Here is a 24,365-nt window from a genome sequence, read left to right on the forward strand (position 1 = left end):
AAATAAAAGTGGGATATTTGCATCAAAATCAACAAGTTTCTTTTATAAAATCAAGTTACATTCCATATCATTGATCTGTGGAGGGTGAAGCGTGAGGTATGTCTGCATGTGCGTGTAGGATTGCCGGGCGGTCACTAGATGTCGCCAGAGCGCTAAGTGGTGTATGTGTGTGTGTGTGTCTATAGGGAGACAGGTACGCTTGCTTGTCAAAAAATGGCAGACACTCTGGTCTTCCCCCTTTCATAACATAGTGGCCAGCCGGGGCTACATGAATGTGCGTGTGATGTGGATGACCACGTGTGCATGCGGGAAGCGCGTGCACGTGGATGAGAAAACAGTGCAGAAGAATTAAGACCGCGACGCAACTCAACACCACAGCTGTTAGCTGGCGTTTAACTAGTGGAGAATTGTGATGCCAGTCTACTAACTAGACCTGCTCAGGGTCGGACGTGATTTTAACTAGTGTTGTGAATCAGAGGTACTTTGATTCAGTAATTCACAGTGTCATGCACAATTATTACAGTCACAATAATTTCAAGTCATTCAGTCCGGTTCAAAGTATCAGTTCAATATAACGCTAAACAACCTGTCCGCCCGAGACAATAAAGAGCCTTACTTTAAATAGTCGTACACACATACTTGGTTCGGTGCGGTTATCTCGACTCGAGCCCGAACCCGATTTCAGGGCCCCCTGATGCAGCACCAGGAACTTGATTTATCTGAAATTATGTGGGACAGGAGTCTGTCTGTGGTCAAACTCTGCTCAATTAACAGCAGACACCAGCTGATCCAATTTAAAGTCATTCACCGTCTTCATTATTCCAAGTCAAGTTTGCACAAGATCTACCCTTCTGTCTCACCACTATGTGATAGTTGTCAAGTGTTAGAGGGTACATTGTCCCCTGCTTTTTGGTTTTGCCCTTCACTATCCAGATTCTGGGCCAAAATATTTGATTGGTACTCGAAGGCCTATAAAATAACCTTTCAGTCGGAGGCAGAACTCGCCATTTTCGGCTGCTCGGAATCCTCTCTGCTCCTTCCTATGGCTGTGCAACAGTCTCTGATGCAGGGGACGACTGTCGCCACGGACATGGTCCCGGTTATATGCATGGAGAGACTCTGGTTCTTGAGGACCAATTCACTTAGGAAATTCTCAATTATTTGGGTTTCTGGCCTACTTGGACGAGGTTAAACGTAACATGTAACTCACCCAACTGACTTCTCATAAACCCTTTGCGTGGGATCCCACGCGATCCTACAAGCACATAAGCACTTTAAGCGGCTGGTAGCGTCACACTGTAATATTGGAATGTGAATGATAAGATAAAGATAAATAAGATACATTTTCCAGTCTGTTCATTTCACTTCAATCATTTTTATTGCAGCAAAATTGTCAAGCAGACAGACACTGTCATAAAAACATGTCATAAATGTTGCATGCACCTGGCAATTTAGATAATAAAATATCACAATACTTGGCATTCGTGCAATATGATATATTGACACACAAAATATTGTGATACTATGCTGTATCGAACCCCCACCCCCTGCCCCCACCCCTACTCCTTACTTGCTAAAGTTGGCGAGGTTCTGGGTAACCTTGGCGATGAGGGTAAGGGTGCGCGCTGTGCGCTCGTCGGGGTGTTCCTGCGTCAGCGCGAACAGCGACGGTGACATCACAGCCGGAACCAGGAAGCGCAGGAAGAGGGAGGAGCTTATCAGACGCTCGCTGATGTCCGGTCGCCCCCGGTTACCGCACTCCTGTCGCCATGACGCAAACACCTCCTTCAGTTCCCGAGGAAACACCCTGTGGGGGGAGGGTGATAGAGAGCCAAAGTCACGCCCTCTTCCGGATTCGGCATATGAACCAAGGGATTTCATCCGCCATTCATTTTTCCATAGACGTTTCGTAAAATGCTTGTAAAAATAGTTGTACTTGGTCAAACCAAGTGATTCAGCTACATTTAGACTCAGGAGAGACCATAGAACATTTCACTAGGACCAAAAATAAAGAACTATATATTTTTTTAGAAAACCGTCTGCATACTCAAGCACTGTGAAATAGTCGGTGTGTACCTGTGTGAGTCCAGGATCTTGCAGAAAGCGAGCTCTGTGTGAGTTCAGCTGTGTGTACCTGTGTGATTCCAGCTGTGTGTACCTGTGTGAGTTCAGCTGTGTGTACCTGTGTGGGTCCAGCTGTGTGTACCTGTGTGAGTTCAGCTGTGTGTACCTGTGTGATTCCAGCTGTGTGTACCTGTGTTAGTCCAGGATCAGTCTGTGTGTAACTGTGTGAGTCCAGGATCAGTCTGTGTGTAACTGTGTGAGTCCAGGACCAGTCTGTGTGTACCTGTGTGAGTCTGTGTGTGTGTGTGTGTGTGTGTGTGTGTGTGTGTGTGTGTGTGTGTATGTGTACCTGTGTGAGTCCAGGATCTTGCAGAAGGCGAGCTCGCAGCACATCCTCAGGTTGGCCTGGTGCTCCTGCAGGTCACCTGAGGTGGAGCAGCGGGAGGGGTCGACCTCACACACCTCATCGGACTCATACAGAGCCCTGACGAACTCCCCTACAGACACACACACATAGACGCACACACCCACGCACACGCACACACATTTGAATTCTTTATTTGCTTCCACAAATTATATTAAAATGACAGGGAATCAAATATAACGGGTTAGACATTTCATGGGCACCTAAGGGTACACATAGCACCTTCTCCTCCACACAGCAAGGCTGCCTATGACAGCTGAAACAGAGCAATATTTAGCAAGCACACACACACACACACACACACACACACACACACACACACACACACATACAGTACATATACTGTATACAATTATGGAAGTAGCCAGCGTGACATCACCCATTGGTTTGTGGACTCTCGTTTTGAAGAAGAGTTTGGCATTTTGACCATCGCCATCTTGGATGAGAAGAGCAGCAGCGCCATCTGCTATTGGTCCGTCATCGGTGAGCTGTGCGATCACTGGACGGGCGACCTGCCAATCACGCCCCAAAGCATAGTCTGCTTCATCATCTATTTGACTCTAAATGGGACCATAATAATGTACAAAATTAACTAACTAACGAACTAACTGCAAAGTCCTCAAAGCTACAAGAACAAGCTCAGCTCCAGGACCTACTGGAGTGCCATAGAGGGTCTAGAAGGGGTGCCCAAGGCTCTTGCACCATCTATGGAGGATCATCAAGGTGATCTGGAGAAGGGGAATGGTAGCCCAGCAGTGGAGAGTTTCTGAGGGTTTCTGGATCCCAAACAATACTTCAAGTAACATCGAGCAGTTCAGAACTATTTCACTCCTCAGCGTCGAAACCAAGGTATTCTTCAGTATTGTTGCCCGATGTTTGACAGAGTACCTCATGAACAACTCTTTGATAGACACCTCAGTGCAGAAGGGGGTATCCCAGGCATACCTGGTTGCCTCAAGCACACAGGAGTCGTCACCCAGCTCGACAGGGAGGCACGTGAAGGTAAAGGTAATAGTGCAATCAACTGTGCATCAGTCTTTATCAACTAAACCCTTTAAAATGGAAGAAGTAGCATTTTGTTATTTAATAGTTTAAGGATTTTTTGTAGAAGTATAGTCTGCAGAGATGTGTTTTGATGATTGACAGTGCTTAGGCGATCCTGACAGAAGGGGGGAGCTCGTTCCACCATTGTGGCGCCAGGGACAAGAAGAGTCACGATCGGAATGAGCGACTTTTGAGCAAACAATGGAGGGGCGATGCGATCTGCATGGAAGGTGGAAGAGCGGAGGGAGCAGTGTAAGGTAGAAAACCGGCAACCAAAGTGCAGCTGTGCTCCCGCTCAATACTTGCGTTCTGTTCAGAAAGCGGTTAGGGTTAGGGGCGATGCGAGTATCTAGCTGCCCAAAAAGCTAAAAAAACAAGCAAACCACTAAAACTAATGGCAAATAATGGCACACCAGTCAAAACGGTAAAATGGGGGAACGAAAACACTGTGGCACACAAAGCGGAAGATCCACCACGGAAGTAATGCGTAGTAATGCCTGTAGTAATGCGTACATGATGCGAGGTTACATTAAAATTACATACAAAATCATAAAATCATCTGTAGCAGTCAATAATACGGCAATAATACTGTGCATTAAAGTGCATATGTATAGCAGCCCAGCATATTTATAGTGAATATTACTGCACTGTACTGTTATTTCGCTCCAGCGCTTTTTTGGACACAAGCAAACTCAATATTGCATAGTGCATATTGCTGATAATGACTAGCTATATTCCCATAATCATAATCAAAATAATAAAATATAAAATCATGACAAAAAGTAACCAACCAATAGTTCACATTCCCTTAATCCTGACTACCACGTCTCACATCTTATTTAATTGAATGATTGACATTTAATTGAATGATTGACATGGGAATAAATTAATGCTTTTCTCTGTTGGTTCTAATCCTGGGGAATGCATACCTGACCAGAAGGGAGTAGCTGAAACGTTGCTGACAGTGGACGGGATGTGTCTGAGCAGACCTTCTCTGCCTTCACAGTCAGTCTAGTACAGGTATCCATGTACAGGTATACGTATGTGGCGTCTCCAGACCCTTTCACGTCTGTCACATGTGCTCAGGTTGAACCTGCTCTCATCTGTGAAAAGCACAGGGCGCCAGTGTCGGACCTGCCAATTCTGGTGTTCTATGGCAAATGCCAATCGAGCTCCACAGTGCCGGGCAGTGAGCACAGGGCACACTACAGGACGTCGGGCCCTCAGGGCAGTGAGCACAGGGCACACTACAGGACGTCGGGCCCTCAGGGCAGTGAGCACAGGGCACACTACAGGACGTCAGGCCCTCAGGGCAGAGAGCACAGGGCACACTACAGGACGTCGGGCCCTCAGGGCAGTGAGCACAGGGCACACTACAGGACGTCGGGCCCTCAGGGCAGTGAGCACAGGGCACACTACAGGACGTCAGGCCCTCAGGGCAGAGAGCACAGGGCACACTACAGGACGTCAGGCTCTCAGGGCAGTGAGCACAGGGCACACTACAGGACGTCAGGCCCTCAGGGCACACTACAGGACATCGGGCCCTCAGAGCAGTGAGCACAGGGCACACTACAGGACATCGGGCCCTCAGGGCAGTGAGCACAGGGCACACTACAGGACGTCGGGCTCTCAGGGCAGTGAGCACAGGGCACACTACATGATGTCGGGCTCTCAGGGCAGTGAGCACAGGGCACACTACATGATGTCGGGCCCTCAGGGCAGTGAGCACAGGGCACATTACAGGATGTCGGGCTCTCAGGGCAGTGAGCACAGGGCACACTACATGACATCGGGCCCTCAGGGCAGTGAGCACAGGGCACACTACATGACGTTGGGCCCTCAGGGCAGTGAGCACAGGGCACACTACATGACGTCGGGCCCTCAGGGCAGTGAGCACAGGGCACACTACAGGATGTCGGGCTCTCAGGGCAGTGAGCACAGGGCACACTACATGACATCGGGCCCTCAGGGCAGTGAGCATAGGGCACACTACAGGACATCGGGCCCTCAGGGCAGTGAGCACAGGGCACACTACAGGACGTCAGGCCCTCAGGGCAGTGAGCGCAGGGCACACTACAGGACGACGGGCTCTCAGGCAGTGAGCACAGGGCACACTACAGGACATCGGGCCCTCAGGGCAGTGAGCACAGGGCACACTAGAGGACATCGGGCCCTCAGGGCAGTGAGCACAGGGCACACTACAGGACGTCGGGCCCTCAGGGCAGTGAGCACAGGGCACACTACAGGATGTCGGGCCCTCAGGCAGTGAGCACAGGGCACACTACAGGATGTCAGGCCCTCAGGCAGTGAGCACAGGGCACACTACAGGACGTCGGGCTCTCAGGGCAGTGAGCACAGGGCACACTACAGGACGTCGGGCCCTCAGGGCAGTGAGCACAGGGCACACTACAGGACGTCGGGCTCTCAGGGCAGTGAGCACAGGGCACACTACAGGACGTCGGGCTCTCAGGGCAGTGAGCACAGGGCACACTACAGGATGTCAGGCCCTCAGGCAGTGAGCACAGGGCACACTACAGGACGTCGGGCCCTCAGGCCACCCTCATGCAGTTTGTTTCTGATTGTTTGGTCAGAGACATTCACACCAGTGGGCTGCTGGAGGTCATTTTGTAAGGCTCTGGCAGTGCTCATCCTGTTCCTCCTTGCACAAAGGAGCAGATAGCGGTTCTGCTGATGGGTTAAGGACCTTCTACGGCCCTGTCCAGCTCTCCTAGAGTAACTGCCTGTCTCATGGAATCTCCTCCATGCTCTTGAGACTGTGCTGGGAGACACAGCAAACCTTCTGGCAATGGCACGTATTGATGTGCCATCCTGGAGGAGTTGGACTACCTGTGCAACCTCTGTAGGGTCCAGGTAGCGCACCATGCTGCCAGTAGTGACACTGACATCTGTAGGGTCCAGGTAGCGCACCATGCTGCCAGTAGTAACACTGACCTCTGTAGGGTCCAGGTAGCGCACCATGCTGCCAGTAGTGACACTGACCTCTGTAGGGTCCAGGTAGCGCACCATGCTGCCAGTAGTGACACTGACCCTAGCCAAATGCAAAACTAGTGAAAAATCAGTTAGAAAAGATGAGGAGGGAAAAAATGTCAGTGGCCTCTGTGAGTGAAAATTGATTGATTGATTGCTTATTGATTGGTTGTTAACTGTGAGTTTTAGGACAGTTTAAAATATGACAGCAGTGTAGAAGTGAGTCACTAAACTAATACTGTTTACACCTGTAAAACCATTCCTGTTTTGGGGGTCATCTCATTGTTGCCCCTGTAGTGCAGGTTGATAATTCCTAAGTGATTTTCCGCCCATTGAGATCTGATGTGTTTTCAAAGTGTTCCTTTAATTTTTTTGAGCAGTGTACTTTGGTGCCTGGATGCAGATGGATCCTTCAAGGGCTTGAGGGACTCATCACATGGGTGTGAATGTGCCAGCAAAGTCCAGGGCACTGGTGTTGAACAGGGGGCATCCAGATCCTGTCTGTTACAAAGAAACCAGTCAGAAGCCTAGGTAAGGTCTTTGATAGCACCCTGAAAGACGCTGCATCACTCCAGTTAATCAGTGGGCAGTTGGAGGCATGGCTGACAGCAGTGGACAAATCAGGACTGCCAGGGATATTCAATGACTAGATCTAGATTCACCAGCACGGCATCATTCCTCATCTCCTGTGGCCCCTGCTCCTGGTCTATGACGTCCCACTGACAGCTGTCAAGGGCTACGAAAGAAACGTCAGTAATTTCCTCTGCAAATGGCTGGGCCTGCCACCAAGACTGAGCAGCCTCACCTTGTATGGCCAGAAGAACAAATTACAGCTCCTGTTCAGCAGCCAGACCAAGGAGTTCACGGTCACCCATGCAAGAGAGGTGGTATAATAATGTGGAGACTCCACTGACACCAGACTCTCCAAGGCCGCCATCAAAGTGAGGACTGGTCGGAAGTGGAGGGCCCAGCATTCCAATAACTTGCTATGACAAAGCCAGAGGCAAAAACAGGCATCACTTGGTCCAACAGGAGGTGCGAGACCGTGAAGTCCGCTCGAGCAGGATGGCGGTGATGAAACAGCAGGGCATGTGGAGCAGATGGGACCCAGCTCTGGAGAAAAAGATCTCGTGGTCAGAGCTCTGGAAGGCAGAGCTGATCAGGATCAAGTTTTTTGATCCAGTCGGTATTAGTATATGATGTTCTTCCCAGCCCAACCAATCTGCATTGTTGTGGTTTGGCTTCCAGCATGCCCCCTGTGTCAGAGATGCCCCCTGTGTCAGAGATCCTCAGCTGTTTCCCAAAGGCTCTAAGAGAAGGACGATATCGCTGGTGTCATGACCAGGTCCTGAAGGCAATAGCAGATTCCACCTGCACGGGGATCAGCCACGGCAAACAACAGCATCCAGCAAAAGAGACCATTACATTCATCAAGGCAGGGGAGAAACCACTGGCTCAAGGAAGGGTGTCGGCCGGGCTCCTTGTCACTGCACGGGATTGGCAGCTGAAAGTCGACCTGGGGAAGCGGCTCAAGTTTTCAGAAACCATCACAGTGACCACACTAAGGCTGGACATGGTCCTGATGTCTGAAACATCAAGGCAAGTGGTCCTGCTGGAGCTGACTGGATGGAGGAGGCCTATGAAAGAAAGAGGGCCAAGTATAACAAGCTTTTTGGCGAGTGTCCCTATTGAGGTGGGCTGCCAGAAGGCATCCAGGTGGCTATGAATCAAGAGGGGGCTCTGTGGACTACATAGGCCACTTGGACAAAAGCTAGGGCCTGATAGACCGTGGCTGGCCGCCTGGGCGAGGGTGTATGACACCCGATGAGCCCAGGTTACATCACTGATGATGTGTACAAGTGCATCATAAGATGTATGCAAGAACTACAAAATGAACATCATGCTGTATTGAAGAAGACTTGAAACTGAGATTGAGACCATAAACTCATTAGGAAAGTGTTCACTGAGGTCATACATAGAGTGAGATGTAGGCTAATTTTCCCATTGACTTCTATAGAATTCTCTTTGTTTCTCATAGACTGCCATAAACGGGTTATATGAGTTATATAAGAATTACATTATGTACAGTTGTCATGAAAGGTGAAATTAGGTAACAACTTTTTTCCTTTTTTGGTACCAGGCTGTAAACATGTTTATTTCTGCTGTAAAGTTGATCATTTTAACATAGGGGTCTATGGGGAATCACACGCTTTTGCTCAAGTGGCCACTCGAGGAACTGCAGTTGTGGTACTCCCGCATTGGCTTAATTTTTCAGAACCAAAGGTTGGTGCTTGACAAACATACAGTAAACGTAACACACAGCTTGATTGTGTGTTACGTGTATGTGTGTGTGTGTGTGTGTGTGTGTGTATGCGTGCGTGTGTGTGTGTGTGTGTGTGTGTGTGTGTGTGTGTGTGTGGGAGAAGGTGCTATGTACCCTTGCCCATGAACTGTCTAACCCATTATATTTAATTCCTTGTCATTTTAATATAATTTGTGGAAGCAAATAAAGAATTCAAATGTGTCAGTGTGTGTGTGTGTGTGTGTGTGTGTGTGTGTGTGTGTGTGTGTACGTACCCAGGGCGTCCTGCAGGTATTTCTGTCCAATCAGCTTGAGGTATTCCTCGATGCTTTTGGTGGCCAGGGTGTTTTCTCTGAAGATCAGCTGATCGTTGTCACGGCAACGGTCCACCTCTGACATCATCAGGTCTGTCAAGAAATCCTGTGGGTGAAAGGTCAACTTCATCCAGTAGGCTCCAAGCACGCAACACGGACCTGGCCTAAAACGTAACAGCCAGACCTAAAACCATGTAACAGCCTGGGCCCGCGCCATGGCCCGTGGTATCGGCCGGCCAGGGCCTTCGGCCAAAGTACTGTAGTTGAAGTGAAGGCCCTGGCCGATCAGTTTTTCCCCCTTGATTTGTATCACTATGATGTGAAATCGACGACTGGTTGTCTGTGTAGGCTACTGTATGTCAGGGGAGCAATCTACCGGCTGAAAATTACACGGCATCAAGAGTTTAGGAACTGGATTACTAATTCAGGACAAAATGACTTGTGGACGTGTTGCGTGCAGGTTCCGTGGTGAAAACAAAATCCTTCACGTTTGAGTGACAGGCTGCCCCGTGCCATGGAGCTGTGCTATGAACCTTTTCTGACGGGAGATTGTTGCTTTTTTCAGCTTCCTGGTTTTGTTAGACAATCGTGGTCGATCCTGTACACCTTTAGACGTGCTGTACTATTTCACAAGGTGAGTAAGAGAGCCATCTATCACATGATGGTGAAAACACTTATTGCCGTCCGATGACGTCAATGGCGGGGAAGCGTTGTATCTTAAATGACGTTTCATGACGTCAATGGCGGAGAATGAGTTAAGAATGCCATACGGAACCAACCTGGATTGCAAGGCTAAGACTAGGGTAATACTAGGTTGATGAAAGGCATTAGATGGTGAGGTAAAATGTTGTTGTGCGGTGGTAGCATGGAGGGGGGTGTTTCCAGGATGCTGGATTTCACCGTTAAGCCTTCTTGAGGTGTCGTGGGCCTAACTTAACGAAACATCGGTGAAGGAAGGTGCCCACTTGAAAACCCAAATGACATGCTTCATACTGCTGTTGGCTAGGGTAGGTAACTGGTGATTTTTTATGTCTGTTAGCTTGTTAGCTTGCTGTTAGCTTGTTCTTAATCTGGATTGGTCTTTTGGCACAAGGGATAGTAACATCTTGTCCTGTGTATTAATGAATGATGCTAGGTACCTAGTGTGGGTCGTTAGGAGTTATGATGCATGCTAGGTACCTAGTGTGGGTCGTTAGGAGTTAGGATGTATGCTAGGTACCTAGTGTGGGTTGTTAGGAGTTAGGATGCATGCTAGGTACCTAGTGTGTGTAGTTGGTAATTAGGGTGCATGTTAGGTACATTGACCTGTGTGTAGTTAGGACTTAGGATGTATGCTAGGTACCTTGGCCTGTGTGTAGTTAGGAGTAAGGATGCATGCTAGGTACCTTGGCCAGTGTATATTTAGGAGTTAGGATGCATGCTAGGTACCTTGGCCTGTGTGTAGTTAGGAGTAAGGATGCATGCTAGGTACCTTGGCCTGTGTATATTTAGGAGTTAGGATGCATGCTAGGTACCTTGGCCTTCCCGGTGCTGTGCAGGATGTGGACCAAGGTGGCGGCGAGCTCCTCTTTAGCTCTGAGGCTAATGTTAGCTTCCAGTGTGTTACAGAGCAAAAGGTAGTTGGAACTGATGTACTCTGCAAACTCCTTATACTGCTCCATCGGCAGGATCACCATACTCTGGTAGCGCGCTTTGATACGCACTGTGGGCCCCGATTTACCTAAAAAAACACACATTATTATTATTGTTACTATTATCATCAGTATCATTATTGTTATTGTTATCATGGTTGTTGTTGTTGTTGTTGTTGTTGTTGTTGTTGTTGTTGTTGTTATTATTATTATTATTATTATTGCCTCCGTCAACAGAGTTGGCCGGGAGGTAATGTTTTCGCCCACGTTTGTCAGCAGGATATATAGACACAAAACTTGAAGGTAATGGGCAAACTTGGAAATGATTAACTTTCCACGCCCACTGGACAAGGTGGCGTGATAATAGGTGTGGCCAATAACAAAAAGGTGCCCTAACCCTAACCCTAACCCTAACTTATCATCATCACTATTATTATAATTATTATTATTCTCTAGCAGTGCCTTGATATGCACTGTGGGACCCGACAATTTACCTAAAAACAGCATTATTGTTACATACTCAGTCATGAGTCTTGCGATGTCCTAAGACGCGTCTTAAGACATCTTAGGAATTGAAGAGATCATGGGCTCTATCTTTGTACCAGCGCTAATTAGCTGGCCCAGCCACTAAAAATTTACAATGTAGTCATGACCTATGTAATCAGCATTTTATTATTAAAAAGGTATATAAAACAGCATACATAGATACAACTCACACACACATGCACACTCACAATTAGTCTGATGAAACCATGCTTGTAGACACAGAAATGTACCAATGTAATTCGGTACCGACCGAATTACATCGAATGAAGGAAAACTATGGGTACCACACACACACACACACACACACACACACACACACACACACACACACACACACACTCCCTCCCTCCCTACCACGCAGGGTACTGGGCGTGCTCACTGGGTACCACTTCTCCACCAGCTGTCTGCCTGTCACCGTGGCAACAGGGATGTTGACCAATCCCACGTAGCTGCTCTTGTCCTTCTTCCTCTTCCTGTCCGTGTCTTTGTACTTCCTGTCCGTAGGGATGGAGATCGTTAATTTGTATTGATATTGAGACTGCTTAACGATTCAAGTCTTTATCGATACCACTATTGATGCTTGTCTATTATTTGGTGGAAAGACGAGACAATTCAATCACGAGAGACTCGTAGGAAGGATTAATAAACTTTATTGAACAAATAACCAGTTTAAGTGTGTATCACTGTATATGAATACTATATGATGATACTGATGAAGTATGACTCCATGATATGATGACGCTCCTCTTGAGATGAGAGAGGGGGGCGTCAGTGACATATAGGATAGATAATCCCCCATAGGGATTTCTACAGGAGCCATGACGTTGGTGGTGATCGAGGGGGGGGGGGGGGGCGAGACAACTGCTCCAGTGATGATGAACAGCAGCTGAGGATGATGGCACAAATGTGAGTAATGACAAAAAACGTGTACAAAATGTACAAAAAAAAAGTACAAAAAACCTCAGCAAAGTAAGAAATTAAAACAGGACCCTATGCAGTATAATACCGCATCCTAGTTTTATGTATTGCCATGACAGCATCTGGGACAACTGACTTCTTATAGATGTTTCTCTTTGCCATCGGTAGTCTGTAACGCTTCCCTGAGGGTAAAAGTTCAAATTCACTGAACAGTGGATGATCCTCTCAGCTTTACTTCTAATTATTTCATCGTACAGACTACTTGGCTGCTTCTGGCTTCTCTAGGATCTTGGAGGCCATATTCACTATTCTCTGCAGCTTGTTTCTCCATTTACTGTTCAGATTGCCACATAATCATATTAAAAGATAAAATACTTTCCACTAGGCTTACAGTTTTTAGAATGTTTTGGCTTACTCCAAAATTGTTGAGCTTGCGTAGCAAGTGGAGGCGTTGTGAAATGTTTTTTTAAATGTGATCGGTATTTGCTTTAAAGGTAAGACTGTTGTCAATGTACATTCCCAGATATTTAAAATCATCAACCATCTCAACCGTTTGTCTGTTGATGATTATTGGCTGCATTTATTTTTTATTGTTTTGTAAGATTAGCTCCTTAGTATTTGAGACTTTTTTTTTTTTTTTTCTTATCCCCCCCCCCGATTTTTTTTATCAAATTTTTATCCCCCATTAGTGCTAATTTGCTTTTTTTTTTTTTTATCCTGGTTGCTACTCCACCCTCTGCCGATCTGGGGAGAGCCGAAACTGGCTCCATGCTTCCTCTGAGACATGGGCAGTTAGCCAGCCGCTTCTTTTCACCTGACAGGGGAAGCTTCACCGGTAGGACACGTGGGAGGTTCACGCTATTCCAACCGGTTCCCCTCCCTCTGAACAGGCACCCTTAACGACCAGTGGAGGAACCACATTAGCAACCAGGATATTGCATGTTTTGGTGAAGGGGGTTCTTATATGAAGGAAACCCCCGGGAGGCATGGGGAGAACATGCAAACTCCACACAGAAAGGCCCTTTTGACGACCCCAACCGGGCGGTGGGCACTCGAGGACATGCGGACGGGCACGCATTCCTTCAGCGTTCACAGCGTCCCAGGTGAGAATCGAACTCAGGACCTTCGAGCTGTGAGGCGACAGCGCTTATCACTGCACCACCGTACCCCCCTGAGACATTTATTTCTAAGGAGCTTGTTGAACACCAATTTTGAAGCCTGAAAACATGGTTGAAATATAAATTCTCTCTCTCTGTCCTCCTCCTGCAGGAGAGCAACCAACGCCATATCATCTGCATACTTAAATAAATGAAAATATACATGACCAATAAGAAACTCATTTGTATACACAGAGAAAAGAGGAGGCGAAAAAATTGTCCCCTGTGGTGCTACTGTGTTCAACACATCTGAGACAATACCATTAACAAAGACTCTTTGAGGCGGTCAGAGAGGAAGTCTCTGATCCAGTGAATAATTCCGCCGTTAACCCCTAGATCGAGTAGTCTGTGCAGAAGGGTATGTATGTGCAGAGGTAAAATCAATAAAAAGAACTCTAACATAATGTGTGGGGACTTGTAGATGCTTCGTTATAGTATTATTGACCAAAGTCACAGTTGCATCGTCTGTGCCCCTCTTACTCTTATATGCGAACTGTAGGTGGTCTAGGCCAGTGGTCCCCAACCACCGGGCCGCGGACCTACAGTATAATATTATAGGCTGTGTGTGGTAGTTGACACCTACAGTTCGCATATACAGTAAGAGTAAGAGTTTTCCATGTATCTACCGGTCCTTGGCACAAAAAAGGTTAGGAACCCCTGGTCTATCTAGGACACTAGATACAGAAGCTGTCATATGTCTGCTTAAAACTCTCTCCATGCATTTACCTAGGAGGATGGAGGTGAGTGCAATGGGCCTAAAATCGTTCAATTCTGAAGCCCCTGGCTTTTTAGGAATGGGCACAATGTTTGACATTTTCCATGTTTTGGGTACCGACCGTGCACGAGTCAAGCAGGAGCTGAAAAAACTCCTTTTAAATGCTGAAAACAATCTTTTAAAACTCTACCTCTGAGGCCATCAGGCCCTGGGTCCTTATTGGGCTTCATACTTGCCAAACTTGAGGCAACTTCATGTTCTGTGAGTGTAATTGGAACATATTCTGAGATGGAGCTACACACTTCATCCCGCTCAGTACTGAAATGTGTCTTATCAAATCGGCTATAAATTAAGTTTAAATCATTGGCCCAGGATGGAGAAAGGTGGGACAGAGGGACACGTTTCTGCTTTGCCTCTCTGCCCATCATTTGATTTAGACCTTCCCTTGCTCTTTTAGCACTGCCAGAATAAAAGTGTTCTGTGAGCGCACTGCCTGAGGAGGAATTATCGATCGATACCGGGTCTTGATCCCCATCCCTACCTGTCCGTGTCCTTGTAGAGGTGAAAGGTCACGGCGCTGACCGGCGGGAGGCTGACGAATTCGAAGCGTTCGCCCCAAAACACGATGTCCGTCTTCAGCTTACAGGAGGTCCGCGCATACAGGCTGTCGTCCAGACACAACTCACAGAAATACCTAAAATACAAATATTAAGATCAATATACTGTATTAGACTGTTGTTGATGTAAATTACACTATTAAATCCTAGCACTACTGCTAACACTAGAGCTGTTTCATCTCATCTCACATCTATTTTATTGTCTCAAAACTAAGTTTCACAGTGTTAATTTCACAGTTTCAGAGTGGTAATTTCATTGACTAAAACTAAAACTAGACTAAAATTACTCTTTTTCACTGACAAAAACTAGATGTTAACTAAATAAACTAAATACCGTAAAACTTCAAATAAATGCCCAGTCCCAAATAAATGCCAGTCCCAAATGAATGCCCCCCCCTATTACGGTATGTTTTTGTGTTGCGCTCAGACTGAATTCACAGTCACTTACGGTAATGATGTGTGTGTTTTTGGCGGAAGTGAGTCATCTTGCGGAAGTCAGTCATGGCAAGACGAGAGATTGTACTTTCTCCCCCCTGTCAGACAGTTTAACGCTTTGTTTATATATAACCGACACGTTTCAATCGTATGCATATCGCATTGATTGATGCTACGGACTGTAAGGACGGAGTACAGATGGGGTCAACGTGTTAGACTGGAGACACTGTCTGATTTCCATAAGGACATGGGAGCGGTGGAGAAGTTACCGGTATCGTTAGTTTTGGGTGGTGTAAAAGTGCATTTGTGTCAGCGGAACAGCGATCATAAATGCAGTATGGATTATATCGGACATGTATCGGAAACATCTGTTAAGTCTGCTTGTTGCAGAACACTGTTTTGTCTGATAGACCAGTGTTTCCCACAGGATTTTGAGTATTTGTGGTGGGGGACCGCAGACCCCCTAGGGGGGTGCGAGGGCATGCCCCCCCGCAAGATTTTTTTAAACATTTTAAAGTCAAATGCATGAATTTGGTGTACTTTGAGAAAGCTTAAGAGCAAAATTAAAAGGCTAGATCTATGAAGAACATGTCATCATTACTGTGCTGTGGGTTTACAATGACAAACTAAATTTCTCCCTATAGGTCAGGGATACTCAACTTGCTTTGCCACTTTCGTGAAATGATAGAAGGCGAGGGGCCAGTTAATAAACAAACAATATGCATTTTTCTGTAGCGTATTGTAGGTTTTTGGGGTGTCAGCCGGAGTTTAGGCTGACAGTGTTGTGCACACCGGATAGTTAGTTAGGTTAAGTACATACATAAGTGCCTGGGTAGCGAGCAGATGGCGGTATTTGACAATTTAGCAGCTAAATCATAGATTATTGAAAGATATTCCATATTCCAGACTGAAATGCTATAACAGAAGTGGAGTATTGGCCAGAATGACATGAACATTTGGACACTTATTCAGCGGGTATCTTGCATGTTGCATTCAGGTGCACTGTAAAAAAAAAATATATATATTATTATTTTTTGGTCAACATCTTGTTGTGGCGGTCAAAATCCCATTGTGGCGGTGCGCCATAAATTCCCCTATGTATGGGAAACACTGTAGTTGAAACAAAAACATAAATACTGTAGGCTACATATGTACAACACAAAAGGCTGTTATTTACCCTTTGTCGCCACCTGGTGAGTAAATATATGTAACTAAAACCATTAAAATTGACAACCGGTCCGCAACTTTTTTCCCCATGTATCTACCGGTCTTTGGCACAAAAAAGGTTGGGAACCCCTGTTCTATAGTTTCCGAAGGTTCCAGATTCTAAAGGTTATGAAGGTTCTAGGATCTAGGTCCTGAAGGTTATAGGTTCTGAAGGTGATGGGCCCTATTCTCCCACAGGCCTTCGGCGCTAAAACGGGCCTTAAACGCAAAAAAACGTGCCTTGCGCCTGCCTCGGGAATTGATTGATTGATTGATTGATTTATTGGGTGAATGTCAACAATACAGGGAAATCACAGACAATCACCGAGGATAAAAACACAATAAAGCCATTGGCTTATTTCCATTGCGGTCCTCTACAAACAACAGAGGGACAAAAAAACAACACACAAATGGATATCACCTTCTATACTCAAATTAAGACTATTTTTAACATTATTACTAGATTTGAATAGGAATAATGGCACACTTGACTATTATACAATACATAAACATTTGTTGTTATATGTAAGGACTTAACATACACAGAGAAACAAGAAATACTAGGGGGGGGGAAGGAGTGGGTTTGCGGGGAATGGGGGTTTAGCAGTGGGAGGGGGGGGAGAAGCTCGCTCACACAGGACTGGGGGCTATGCATTATCGCTCATAGCAGCCTCCATATATCTATGGCCCCATTCAGATGTGACCGAGGGAAGGAGGGGGGGGGGTGAGGATGAAGCGTGGAGGAGAGAGTTTGCAAGGGCTGTCAGGGCGGACCGGGCGGCATGGGGGGGGGATGGGGCGAGGATAGATTGTGTGGTGTGTGTGTGTCAGTTTGAGTGTGGTCAGGAATGTCCATAGATTGTCCTTGTGAGCTGTGAGCCTAAACAACCAGATAGTGGGAGCCTCCTTCTCGGGTGGTAAGCGAACATACGGCCTTGTCCAATGTCACTATCTTGCAGCTGTTTAGGTGAAGGGTGAACTGTGGGGGGTTAGCTCCTCGTTTCCACCGGCCCCTTCAACGGGGAGAATTTCTCATACACCATCAGGCAGTCTGGGGGTCCGAAAGAAAAATGATGGATAATTTGATTACCCGAGAGAAAAGTATAATCCAAATCTTTCCCTCGGAGCTCGTCTCTTCAACTTAAAACACTTCAGTCCCGTCTTATTGCACCGTCTCCAAGATCTCATCCAGTTTTTTGATCACGTCTGCAAGCACACCATCCACCTTTGATATGTGTTCTGTGATTGCATTAGTCTGATAGTTCATGCGGTCTGTGATCGCATTAGACTGAGAGTTCACAACACGGGCCAGCTCGTTTATCATGTTCATGAGAATGGCTATCTTTGGGCTTTCATTTTTCCCCATTGTCATGCAAATTTTGCGATAGACGACTGCGATGCCAACACCAGATATCAATATGGCTTTACGCTGCCAAATGCGCTTTAGGCCGAATGGGCGTGGCGCAGTCCCAGAATGGGCGAGACTGGGCGTGTCGGCCTTAATTATCGGCGTAATGATATCTTGCCACCTGGCGTAAATTTAGCGCTTAGCGCTTTTGAAAACCAGGCCTATTCAGTGCGCCAGTTGCGTGGAGCGCTCCCCTCTGGCTATCCTCTGGCTATCCTCTGTCACCCTTCTCTGTGTCACTCTCTTCCTCTCTCCTCAGTCTGACAGGCACAATACCACTGTCTCTCTCTGACTCCCTCGCTCAGACAGACACAACACACGTCCCATAGCAAATAGCAGTTGTAAGTTCACTGCCTGTGAATGTCCCAGCATGCAATGCGGTACTCCATTTCGCTACTAAATAGCAACCAAATGAGCCGAAATAGATCTAGGTCAATCTAAATAATGTGTAATGGTAACACAACCTGCAATTGTAGAACATTTCAATATTGGACCAAATAAAACATCGAAATGAAAACACCACCCTATGTGAAACCTATATGTCATCCTGGGCCTATATATGTCCCTTGTCGATTTAACGTGATTTAGATAAGTGACAGCGTAACGCGCTTCTGTGCTCCAATAAATTGGCTCTACTTCACATTTTAGTTTTACAATAAAAACACATTTATGCAATGACTTTACATAATGTAGGCTATATTTATGTGCATATCCTACCATCCTAGCAGGGGAGAGAAAACGATATCTTTCTGGACAAACTTTCACCAATCTATTAATCTCATCATATAGGGATAGGCTATATTTTTCTAGCTGATGCCTTTAGAACATTCTTTTCACTTTGATCTTGCTATAGTGTAGCGTATTTACATGCTTGCAGTATTTAAACTGCAGTTAGATTGGTTTGAGAAGCATAATAATATGGAATAATAGCCTATATATGGAGACAGACAGACTGGATGAAGGGAGGGGGGGGGGGGGGGCAGAGCGCTTGGCTTTTGTCTGGTTTTGCTGGACCACTGGAATTGGAGCTTAAAAGGCAAGCGTGCGATTCGTTTATTGCACTTATCCAATGAGCATGATGGTGCATAATTTTACGCTTAAAAGGCGTGGTTGTAATGCTTTAGGCTGCGTGTAGCGCCAACACGAAGATATCAAGTGCGCTGGTCCACGCCCACTGATTTGCGCAGCGCCAGGCGCTCGGCCTAGAAACAACGCTGATGCCACGATAGGGGCCTATATGTTTTATAGGTTCTGAAGGTTCTGAAGTTGTAAATGTTCTTGATATTCTGAAGGTTTTAGGTTCTGAAGGTTCTAGGTTCTAAAGGCCATGAAGGTTCTATATTCTGAAGGTTCTAGGTTCTGAAGGTTCTAGGCTGTATTGTCACTGTTGTACAATTACTCACGTGTGAAATTCTTATGCTGTGGGCTCATTACAGACAAGGTACAGTGGGTAATTAGTGCAAAATCACAGTAAACAACAAATAGACAATAAGGCAACAGTTAAATAGGGCAAACAATGTAAACAGTGTATGTGAAGGGCAATTAGGCAACAGTAAAATAGGTATAAGGTATCAAAATAGAATAAGATTGAATAAATATGAAAAGTGTTCACAGTGTCCACTTGTCAGTGGAAGTGTGCAAATGACAATAACACAGGTTTATTGCACTATTGGTCTTGGTTTGCTGGAGTCAAGTTTGGACTCCAGGGCTTGCCGAATTCCGTCTTTATATTTTTGATTGTTGTTCTGAGGCTGTAGCGTGCCTGTTTGTATTCCTCCGGTGATCCAGAGTTGAAGGCAGTGGTCCGTGCATGGAGGGCTGCCCAGACATCACTGTTAATCCATGGTTTTTGGTTGGGCATGATTTTGATTTTGATTTTTATTGCGGGGACTACGTCCTCAGTGCATTTTCTGATGAAGCTTGTACAGTGTCTGTGTGTGTCTCTGTAAGTTCAAAAACCATTACACCGAAAGGCTGACACATTACTCTAGCTTACTCAGTAAGAATTTTTTCAAAAGGTTCTTAAAACCATTCAGAGAATTTGCAGACTTAATTTCATTAGGGATCATGTCCCCCCCCCCCACCTCCCCTGTATAGAGGAATGTACTTCTCCCAACTTTGCTTTTCAGATTGGGTAGTTTAAAATCTGCTAAAATAGCCCTCATGTTCAGGCTATGAATGTCCCGAACAAACTGAAAGTACTTGGTGAAATAATTAGAACAAAGGTCAGCCTCACCTCTTCTTGGCGGGCAGGTCCTTGGCCTCCACGACCCAGACGGTCAGGACATTCTCCAGACGCCGGCTGTTGTCCTTGTTGGGGTGGACGGCTCTCCTCAGGTTCTCCATCCATTTGTCCCGTTCTGCCGCTGAGCGACATGAGAAGCACTTTGTCCCCGTAGAGGTTGTCACCTAGGAGACACAGGGTCAGAGATTGTCACCTAGGCGAGACTGGGTCAAAGTCAAATATATATGAAGATTATATATACTAGGCAAGCATACTCGATTCTTAGGCTAGCTCGGCCTCGCCCACCCTGCAACTCGCCAAGCTGGCCCTACAGCTTGGATACGCGCCCTGCAGCTCGACCGCTGTGCAGGCTCACTTGCTCCCTCACCTGCCCTGCAGCTCGCGAGCTCAGCTCACTTGCTCTTATGACATCACTGATGACCACTGGCGTGAGATAAATAACCTGGGTCCTAAGCGACAGAAAAAGATTCCCATGCAGGTGTGGAGTGAAGGTGAATTAACATCAGACCTGGGGAAGGTATTGAAGGTGTGGGAGGGGGCTTTCTCTGCTTTATTTTCTAGGAGTCAAGATGATGCGGGTGTCCCTGCGGTTTACACATCCGGTTTGGAGGGGGGTTATGCCCACCTCAACAGTGTTATTCTTTTAAATGGTGCTGTATGTAGAGAGGAGGTGATGAAAGTCATTCAATCTGCAAAGGTAAAAAAGGCCGTTGGTATAGACGAGCTACCAAATGAAGTGCTCAAACCTTAAGTTGTTTGATTTATTATTTCATCTTTTTCATACTTGTTTTGATCATGGTCTAGTACCATCTGCCTGGGTTAAATCTATTATAACTCCAATACCAAAATCCCCAAAGGATGACCCCAGGATTCCACTAAATTACCGTCGAATTAGCTTACTAAGCACTGTTTATAAATGATATTCTTCTGTTTTGAATAATATATTGTCGCATTTCTTAGAGCATAACGGATTATTAGAAGAGGAGCAAAACGGCTTCAGAAAAGGAAGAGCCTGCATTGATCACATTTATGTTGTGACCACTAAATAGTCTTAGGACTAGAATGAGGTCTAAAAAACCCACTTTCTGTTGTTTTATTGATTTCCAGAAGGCGTTTGATCTTGTTGACCACAACCTCCTTAAACACAAGCTACACCAAATCGGGATAAATGGAAAGTTTCATAAAGCTATCACTGCTATTTATGAAGCTCCTTTGGCCTGCATCAGAGTGAATGATTATCTCACAGAGTGGTGAGATGTGTTTTAACCAAAGGAAGACACAAATAATGCACTTCAGAAAGCCGGGTGTTGCAAGAAGTCAATTTGTGTTTTCTATTGGTGACACACAGCTTGAAGTCACTGACAAATATAAGTACCTCGGTTTATTTTTGGATGGCCACTTGTCTTTTTTGCCTGGTGTTTCTATGTTGGCAGACTCTGCAAGCAGGGCTCTAGGAGGTGTTATAGTTAAGACCAAAGTTCTGAGGGATTTAGGCTACCTTACTTATTCAAAACTGTATCACTCCATGTGTATGCCCTGTGTTAGATTCTGTTTCTGGTGTTTGGGGTGTTAAACGATTTTTGTTAAGCGAGCGTGTCCAGAACCGGGCAATGTAAGAAATTTACCACGAGAGGAAGGGGGTTGTGGCCACATTTACCACTGGTACAGGGTTGTGGCACGAGGCGAACCACATAATATAAAAAATACACAATTGTAACATTCAATTCATTTATTTACAATCATTACTGGTTTCAGAATACATTTATCCTTCCGCCACAGAATATAGTTCCATACACAAGATCAATGATTGCACTAAACATTTAGTTGCCTTTGAGCCAAAAAACAACTAACCTATTCCTTAACGGGATTCACAGTTATTGATACATTGCCTGTAAAAGTACAGTTATTTAAACAGTTATCTAAAGCAGCCCGTTTTGGTGGTGGTGTGTTGATATCTGGTGACGGCAGAGGGCGTTTTGGTGGTGATGGTGTGTTGATATCTGGCGCCGGCAGAGGGCGTTTTTCTGATCCTACTGTAACCCCTGGAGAAGATTCTTTTGAGCACACCAGGTCTGGTAACATCGCATTGCCCAATTTGTTTGTTTGACAGTCCCAGGTTCACTCCGTGACAACTCAAGCTCAGCCAGTTCTCTCTCCCCAATTTCACCATGTCGTTCTTTGTTCACTTCACCTTCATCTTCATCTAACCACTGCTCAAAACTCAATCCACCCAGTAAATTTAAACGTTACTACGAAATCGGACATTTCCTTGTTAGAGATTTGTAGACTGACAGGCTAACAGTGGGCGGAGTCAGCACAGGTGTTCTTCATTCATCAGGGAGCGGAGTGATACTGCGGTTGGAGCCGAACTGTAGATTGTTGGCCTATTTACCACTGTTGCTAGCCAATCAGAATCCAGTATTCACTCATGCTGTTGTAGAATAGCTTTTTTTTGGGTGTTCATAAATATGCTCCTCTTCCAGCAGTTAGTGGAGAAATGGGGTGGGACCCTTGTGTGGTCAGATGGAAAGCCAACATGGTGAACCTCTGGAACAGACTGCTGGACCTACCATCCAATAGGGTTGCTAGTCAGATTTTCTTCTGGGACTTGTCTGTTGAAGGGGAGTGGGTCTCAGATATGTCAGACCTGTTTCAGGAGTGTGGTTTTGGAGAATATTACTCTCAAAGAATGTGTATAAATGTAGAGCTGTTTAAATCTCAGATCCGTGCTAACTGGTTACAGTCTTGGACTGAAGAAATTTGGCAGAAGCCAAAATTAAGAACTTATTGTTTATTTAAAAATGAATTTAAATGTGAAAAATATGTTATGTTTAATTTACCTAAAAGCAAGAGGTCCTTATGTGCTCAGTTAAGATGTGGCATCCTGCCTTTACATATTGAAACAGGCAGATACAGAGAGGGACGGCGGAGGAGGATAGGATTTGTGAATATTGTGAGTTGAAGGAAGTGGAGAATGAATTTCATTTTATTTTGTATTGCCCATTGTATCATGACTTACGAGAGATACTATTTAAAAAAGTTCACTCCCCTGAGCTAAACTTGTTAGATTTTGAAGAAGGTGCCATACTTGAATTTCTTTTTGACAACATCTTTGCTTTTTCCGAATATATTTCACATGCGTGGGATAGGAGGAAAAAGATGACATATGATAGATAATTCATATATTTTACTTACTACATATTGCAGTTAAATCTGTGGTTTGCTGTCCATGCTGTGTGTGCTGTGTGTGTGTTTGTATCGTTTATGTACCGGAATCGATATGGTAATTACTTTATGTTGATGTGTCTGATAATCCCATGTGGGATGGGTCATGTAATTTGTCCTGACACGTAAATAAAACTTTCATTCATTCATTCATTCATTCATTCAGTCACTGATGACATCATCACTGATCTTCGTGCGATTAACTATAGTCAATCGCGATTAATCGCATCTTTGTATCGCATGTTTAAAATGCTATTATTTTGCATTGCAAAGCATTTTTAATTAGATATTAATAATTTTTACCAGTGTGTCGTGATTGGGAATCAAATGAATGCAAATAAATGTAGTTTGTGATCTTGAATTTTAGATTTATTTTCAATTCAATGGAAGTGCAATGTAGACAGGAGGTCACAAAATGTCTACAAAATGCATCTTGAATAGAAAATAAATGCACAATAATTGTAAACACTCCAAAACGCTCCAGAACCGATACTTCCGGCGGCGGCGCTGTGGAGCAGTCGAAACCCAAAATGACACAGCCGAAGAAGGCTGTATCTGAGCTAAAAACTTTGGCACTTCCATGTAAATAATGGCTCGGTATTGGAAACTGTGTATTGATAACGTGTATATCGCGTGAAGCCATTGGAGCCGACCTCCCAGTGGTTAGAGGACCCGCGCATCCGAGACTCTGAAGGAAGAATGAGTGAGGAGTCTCGCGCTAGCTAGCTGGCTGCTAGCTGGCCGCTAGCTACTTTTAGGTGATCGCTCGCCTCAAACTCGATGTACTTCGGTGATATTTTAATTCCGTTTTACACAAGGTGCAAACTACGGCTCTTGACTTATCCACTGTGCCATTTGGGAAGTAAAACGAGCCATTTAAAAGCGTATTGCTGTCGTTCTCTTCCATGCCTGCCTGCACAAGCAGGAGACAGGAAACCGAACGGCTTGACTACAAGTACGGGGCGACGAAGGGACAAAATAGCGGCATGCGATTAACGCGATTAAAAAAAATAACGCGGTATGATCGGCGCGCGTTAACGCTGACAGCCCTAATATATATATATATATATATATATATATATATATATATATATATATATATATATATATATATATATATATACAT

General features: G+C 45.4%; 1 pseudogene across 1 annotated transcript in view; it reads right to left on the reverse strand.

Moving 5' to 3' along the window:
* The window catches only part of LOC310783951 (disabled homolog 2-interacting protein-like), a 71,813-nt pseudogene that overhangs the window by 45,511 nt on the left and 1,937 nt on the right, over positions 1 to 24,365 (reverse strand). Inside the window, exons 2-8 of the transcript in view lie at positions 20,006 to 20,178; positions 14,645 to 14,797; positions 11,668 to 11,786; positions 10,651 to 10,856; positions 9,098 to 9,242; positions 2,414 to 2,561; positions 1,571 to 1,807 (exon numbers count right to left, since the gene is read on the reverse strand). The product of the transcript in view is annotated as a disabled homolog 2-interacting protein-like (transcript). The remainder of the gene's footprint in view (positions 1 to 1,570; positions 1,808 to 2,413; positions 2,562 to 9,097; positions 9,243 to 10,650; positions 10,857 to 11,667; positions 11,787 to 14,644; positions 14,798 to 20,005; positions 20,179 to 24,365) is intronic.

The sequence above is a fragment of the Poromitra crassiceps genome (assembly GCF_964638095.1).
Source record: "Poromitra crassiceps genome assembly, chromosome: 10".
Taxonomy (NCBI): Eukaryota; Metazoa; Chordata; class Actinopteri; order Beryciformes; family Melamphaidae; genus Poromitra; species Poromitra crassiceps.